Source organism: Marmota monax, unplaced genomic scaffold, assembly GCF_021218885.2.
Source record: "Marmota monax isolate L192 unplaced genomic scaffold, Marmota_monax_Labrador192_F-V1.1 WCK01_AAM20220418_F8-fsc00125, whole genome shotgun sequence".
In the NCBI taxonomy this organism is placed as follows: Eukaryota; Metazoa; Chordata; class Mammalia; order Rodentia; family Sciuridae; genus Marmota; species Marmota monax.
The window spans coordinates 2,500,001-2,507,373 of record NW_026695235.1 but is presented as its reverse complement, the minus strand read 5'-3'; positions in this window follow the sequence as shown (position 1 = coordinate 2,507,373).

Below are 7,373 nucleotides of genomic sequence, written 5' to 3'. Positions count from 1 at the left end.
AATATAAATTTGTATAATGTTTCTGAAAATCAGGAAATAGTTGTAAAATGAAAATGTCTTTTGATCCAATCTCTGATCCAATTTGCAAGAATAAACCCTTAAATATATTTTCATTCATGTGCCCAAATATATATTCAAGGATTGCATTCCATTTCTTATACTACTGGGATTTTTTTTGCATTAACAGTTACCATTGTTTGTTGTTTTCTACATCCTTTCTAAATTTAACAAGGAATCTGTAAGATCCATACAAATAGCATTTTTTCACAAGATGATTTTCTATCAATTTCAATTTTGTTCTAGAAATATCCTCACCAGGCTTCCCCAGCTTCAACTGTGAGTTGTTTTCAAGCCTCTTGAGCAGTGAGTGGTGCTATTCTTCCCTGGACCCATACTTTCTCAGACTGATATGCTGGCCTTATATTTTGTTTTGATATGAAATCATTTTTGTCCTTTATTCTATTAATAAATTGTGTTGCACTAATCGATTTTTTATGTTGAATTCATAGTGCATGCCTGGGATAAATCTCATTGGATCATGATACACATACCTTTTTATACGTTGTGGATTTATTTTACTAGTAATCTGTTGAGAAGTTAGAATTTGTCTGCATAACAGGTATTGGTAAATAGTTTTCTTATGATGCCTTTGATTTTGGTTTGGGAGTAATACTGACCTCATAGAAGCTTTAGGGAGTCTTCTTTCTTTTTCTTCTTCTTTTTTGGAAGAATTTGTTCAGGGCTGATGTTAAAACTTCTTTAAACTTTTGCAGAATTCACCAGTAAAGCTCTCTCGTCTTGTCCTTTTCTTCAAGGTAAGTTTTCTGCTTACTAATTTAATCTCTGTGTTACTGATACGTCTGTTCAGGTTTTCTGCTGCTTCTTGAGTCAGTTTGAATAGTTTTGTCTTTCTAAGATGCCCTTTTCATCTGGGTTATCTGATTGTTGACATAAAATAGTCCAGTGTTTCCCCTTCTAATCATGTTTGTTTCTCTAAGGAAAGTAGCAATGTCTCCTGCTTCATTCCTCATTTTGTTCTCAAATGCCACCTTTTTGGTTTCACTAGTTTTCCCCGACTATCTGTCTATTCTTTATTTCACTGTCAGTATATTATTTCTTTTTTTTTAAATTTTTATTGTTGGTTGTTCAAAACATTACATAGTTCTTGACATATCATATTTCACACTTTGATTCAAGTGGGTTATGAACTCCCATTTTTACCCCGTATACAGATTGCAGAATCACATCAGTTACACATCCATTGATTTACATATTGCCATACTAGTGAGTATATTATTTCTTTCCTCCTTGCTTTGGGTTCAGCTTGCTTTTATTTTCCCAGCTTCTTTAGGTAGAAAATGGTTATTGTTTTGAGATTTTAAAAATTCATTAATTCAACAGACCTTTGTTGCACATACAGTAGGCATTAGTACTTTTTGTGTTGGCCAGATTCTCCTACATGAACTTAACTTACGAGATTTTATTTTTCTTATTTTTAATATAGGCATGTATAATCATAATTTCCCACACAAGCAATGCTTATATGGTTTGTGGTTTTGTTTTCATTCATCTCATTTCAAATTCACTTGTAACTTTGGTTCTGACCCATTAATTCTTTTAAATAATTTTTTAAATTTATATATGACAGTGGAATGCATTACAATTTTTATTTCATATATAGAGCACAACTTTTCATGTCTCTGGTTGTATACAAAGTATATTCACACCAATTCATGTCTTTATACACGTACTTGGATAATAATGATCGTCACATGCCACCATCACTTCTAACCCCATGCCTCCTCCCTTCCCCTCCCACCCCTCTGCCCTATCTAGAGTTATCAATTTCTCCCATGCTCCCCATCCCTACCCCACCATGAATCAGTCTCCTTATATCAGGGAAAACATTTGGCATTTGTTTTTTTGGGATTGGCTAACTTCACTTAGCATTATCTTCTCCAACGCCATCCATATACCTGCAAATGCCATGATTTTATTCTCTTTTATTGCTGAGTAATATTCCATTGTGTATATATGCCACAGGTTTTTTTTTTTTATCCATTCATCTATTGAAGGACATCTAGGTTGCTTCCACAGTTTAGCTATTGTGAATTGTGCTGCTATAAACATTGATGTGGCTGTGTCCCTGTAGTATGCTGTTTTTAAGTCCTTTGGGTATAGACCCAGGAGGGATAGCTGGGCCAAATGGTGGTTCCATTCCCAGTTTTCCAAGAAATCTCCATACTGCTTTCCATATTGGCTGCACCAATTTGTGGCAATGTATGAGTGCACCTTTCCCCCACATCCTTGCCAACACTTATTGTTGTTTGTCTTCATAATAGCTGCCACTCTGACTGGAGTGAGATGAAATCTTAGAGAAGTTTTGATTTATATATCTCTAATTGCTAGAGATTATAAACATTTTTTCATGTATTTGTTGATTGATTGTATATCGTCTTCTGAGAAGTGTCTGTTCAGGTCCTTGGCCCATTTATTGATTGGGTTATTTGGGTTTTTTTTGGTGTTTAGCTTTTTGAGTTCTTTATATACCCTAGAGATTAGTGCTCTATCTGATGTGTGAGGGGTAAAGATTTGCTCCCAAGATGTAGGCTCTCTGTTCACCTCACAGTTTGTTCCTTTTGCTGAGAAGAGACTTTTTAGTTTAAGTCCATACCATTTATTGATTCTTGGTTTTAATTCTTGCGCCAAAGGAGTCTTATTAAGGAAGTTGGGGCCTAATCCCACACGATGGAGATTAGGGCCTACTTTTTCTTCTATTAAACGCAGGGTCTCTGGTTTTATTCCTAACTCCTTGATCCATTTTGAGTTGAGTTCTGTGCATGGTGAGAGATAGGGGTTTAATTTCATTTTGTTGTATATGGATTTCCAGTTTTCCCAGCACCATTTGTTGAAGAGACTATCTTTTCTCCAATGCATGTTTTTGACACCTTTGTCTAATATAAGATAATTGTAATTTTGTGGGTTAGTCTCTGTGTTCTCTATTCTGTACCATTGATTTACCAGTCTGTTTCGGTGCCAATACCATGCTGTTTTTGTTACTATTGCTCTGCAGTATAGTTTAAGGTCTGAGATAGTGATGCCACCTGCCTCACTCTTCCTGCTAAGGATTGCTTCAGCTATTCTGGGTCTCTTATTTTTCCAGATAAATTTCATGATTGCTTTTTCTATTTCTATGAGGAATGCCATTCGGATTTTGATTGAAATTACATTAAATCTGTATAGTGTTTTTGGTCGTATGATATTTTGATAATATTAATTCTGCCAATCCAAGAACAAGGGAGATCTTTCCATCTTCTAAGGTCTTCTTTGATTTCTTTCTTTAGGGTTCTGTAGTTTTCATTATATAGATTTTTCACCTCTTTTGTTAAGTTGATTCCCAAGTATTTTATTTTATTTTATTTTTGAGGTTATTGTAAATGGGATAGTTTTCTTCATTTCCCTTTCTGAGGATTTCTGACTCATTAATTTTTTTTAGGACTATGTTTTCTAGTTCCTACGTATTTGTATTTTCTGAATTTCCTTCTGTTATCAATTTCTAATTTCACTTTATTGTAGTTGGAGAACATATTCATATGGTTTCTACCAATTGAAATTTATTGAGACTTGTCTTATGACTTAACATATGGTCTATTCTAGAGAATCTTTCATGTGTGCTCATGAAGAATGTGTATTGTGGAATGTTCTACAGATGTTTATTAGGTGTAGTTGGTTTATAGTGCTGTTCAAGTATTCTATTTCCTGTTGACCTTTGGTCTAGTTCTATGTATTATTGAAAGTTGGGTTTGAAGTCTTCAGTTGTTATTGGTGACTTGTGTATTTTTTCTTTCATTTTTTTCATTTTATCAGTTTTTACTTCATGAATTTTGGAGCCTTGTTTTTAGGTGCATTTGTATGTGTAGTCTTTATGTCTTTTAATGGATTGACACTCTTATATTTAAAAAAGATAAGAATTTTACAAAAGTTCTGTCTCTAGAAACAATTTTTGCATAAAGTCTGTTTCATCTGATATATTATAGATATACTATATTTCATGTGACTAGTATATATTTCTCTATTCTATAATTTTCAAAAGTAGTTATGTCTTTGAGCCTAAGATGTATCTTTTGTAGACAGAATATAGTTTTTTTAAAAATCCATTCTGCAAATCTGTGTCTTTTGATTGGAGTGTTAATTTATTTACATTCAATGTAATTATTGTTTGGGTAAGTTTTATGTCTGACATTTTGATATTTGTTTTGTGTATATCTTTTTGGCTTTTCTATTCTTCCATTACTGCCTATTTCAGGTTTGACAGATTGTTTCTTTTGCTTGTGTCTTTTTTTTTTTTTTTCTTAGCTGGGAATTACATTTAACATCTCAGTTCTCTAGATAGTTTGATTCTGATAAGTTTACATGTGGTCTCCTTGAATTTATCCTTTTTGAAGTTTGTTGAGCTTCTTAGATGAGTGGATTAATGTCTTTTATCAGATTTGGGAAGATTTTAGTCATTTTTTTTCAATTATTATTTTTAATTCATTCTCTCTCCTTTATTCTGGAATTTCCATTATATGTATGTTGGCTCTATGTTCTATTATTTTTCTTCATTACCTTTTCTTTCTATCAGACTGAGTAATCTAAATTGGCCTATTTTCAACTATGTTATTTCTTCTGCCAGCTGAAATCTGATGTTGAGTGAATTTTTTAAATCTTAATTTTGTTCTTTTCAGTTCCAGAATTTCTCTTTGGTTCTTTTTCATATGTTTTATTTCTTTGTTAGTATTCTTTATATGGTAAGATATTATTTTTATACTTTCCTGTACTTCTTGAGATGTTTGTCCATTTTTTAGAACATCTTCAAATAGCTATTTTTAAAAAAACTCCTTATCTAGTAAGTCCAATATCTGGTATTCCTTAGGGACTTTTTTGTGGATTGATTCACCCTTCAGTGAATGCTTTATCATAATTTGTTGTTTCTTCACATGTCTCCTAATTTTTGTTATTAAAAATTGAACTTTTAAAATAATATAAGGTGGCCACCCTGTAAATCATATTTTTATCCCTTTTTAGGATTCTTTTGTGGCTGCTCTCTATTATTTTTGTTGTTGGGCTAGTGGCTTTTTGAATTAGTTCTGCAAAGTCTGTACTCTTTGTCTTTGGTGTTCAATGATGCCTCTGCTCACTCGGTTTAGAGGTATGCTAGTGATTAGGAAGAGATTTCTGAAGTGTCTGGAACCAATAAGTCTTTCCGTCTCTGCTGAGGGCTTCCATGTGTGTATTGGGACATACCTTCTACACGCAGTGAGAGTTAACAGCTTGAGATGTTTGTTCAGTTATTAGAACTTTTGCCTTCACTTCTTGCTCCATAAGCTTAAAATCATTGAAGGTGAGGGTTAAGGACCCTCCAGGTCTTCCTTGACCGTGACTCACGTGGGGCATACCCACAGTCCTGTACATGTGTGGAATTCTAGGTTCCCGGGAAAATGTCAGGGCTTTTCAGAGTTCCCGATCAACATCTCATTCCCCAGCATTTCCTTTTAAACATTTTGGCTGGCCTATTGTTTGCTTCCACTGTTATCTGCTGCCTCGGGCAGTCATGGTGTTAAAGCACAGTCTCTGATTGTTTTTGACAAATGTCCTCTGAAGGAAAGGCTATTTGCCCAGCAGAGGCTCTGAGTCACATTTGATCAGTGTTTGCAGTATACATCATTGACCTCTATTAATATGTAAAACTAACATGTTAATATAAAACAACCACACCCACATAAAACACACCACCACGACAAACACACATATAAAAACATATCTTCTTCACTAAATGGGATTATTGGACACGCATTGTTCTTCAACTCACTTAATAAAATATCACAGACAGTACTGTAATGGTGATCACAATTAGCAACCCATAGCTTCAGCTTTGCCGTCAGATGGCTGGATTCAAATTCCAGCTCTACCACTTACTAATTGTGGGATCTGGTAAGTTAGTTAACTTTGCTAAACTTTAATGTTTTTATCTGTAAATTTGGAATGATAATAGTGCCTGTTTCTTAGGATCTGGGGGAGGAAATAAAGCATTAAAATGTGCAAAGCACCTAATTCAGTGTGTGGAATGTTTTGAGTGTTAATAAATATTAACTACATGCTACTGGGTAATAAGAATGAGCTATAGATTGTTTATTCATTTACCTATATGTGGATATCTAGGTTGTTTCTCCTTTTTCTTTGTTGTTGATAATGTTTGAGTTGATATTTATTGTAAGTAATGCCACAAAATGGGCATACCTGCATCACTTTGCATCACTCATATATGACTGTTTGTAAAGGATGTATTTCCATAAGTGGAGTTACAGGATAAGTAGATGCGGCATTTGAATTCTGATAGAGACTACAAAAGATGCATAGTAATTTCCTTTCTCATTAGCAGTATATGTGAAGGTCTCTTTACCTTCTACCGAATATATTGTTCCACAATGTTGCTCCTGGAAGTTTTGATGCAAAAAAATGTTTTGCCTCATGCAAGGTGAGTGCAGGGGAAAGAAAGGGGTGGGAGGGACATGGTGGCCAGCTTGGGCAGCAGACTGCTGACAGGCCCCTGCTGTGACCCTGATTTGCAATGTCTCTTTCAAGTCACATTAGGCTCTGCTGTCACTGACTTGATGAGCAATGTCAGAAGGGCCAAGGACTCCTCTGCTTGGCCTCCCCAGCCCCTGGGGAGTCGCTGTTTACAGCTCTTAGTTATTTCCCTTGCCCTCCCCATCCGCCTGCTTCGCCCACCATCCCCAGCTGACCTCCTCAAGAGTCCCAGGCGTGTCCCCTGGCTCTCAGGACTCAGCTACCAGACATGGTCTGGGGTGTTCCCAGGGAAAGCTAGACCCTGTCCAACCTGTGGTTTCAACCCTGGCCTCACATAAGAGTCACCTGGGAAACTTTAAAAATACTGTGATCTGAATCTCGCCCTGGGAGGGGCCTGTGTTACTGAGGAGGAACCAATGTCCCTGGTCAGGTGAGCAGCTTCCTGGCTTGGCACAGCCTGTGAATGGCAGAGCAGGGACTAGACTGTGGGAATTCTGACTCGGCCCAGTGCTTCCTGCATATGGCTAAGACACTAGGTATCTTGGGGGATTGTCAAAATATCCAATACATAGATGTCAAAACATCAAAACACACAGATGCTTCTGTCCTTTATGTACAATGGCATCATATTTGCATATAACCCTCATAAACCCTCCCATATACTTTAAATCATCTTTAGATTACTTATACTACCTAGTACACTGTAAATGTTATATAAATAGTTGTTATGCTGTGTTGTTAGCAAATAATGGAAAAAGTCTGTACGTGCTCAGTACAGATGTGATTGTTTTCCCCTGAATATC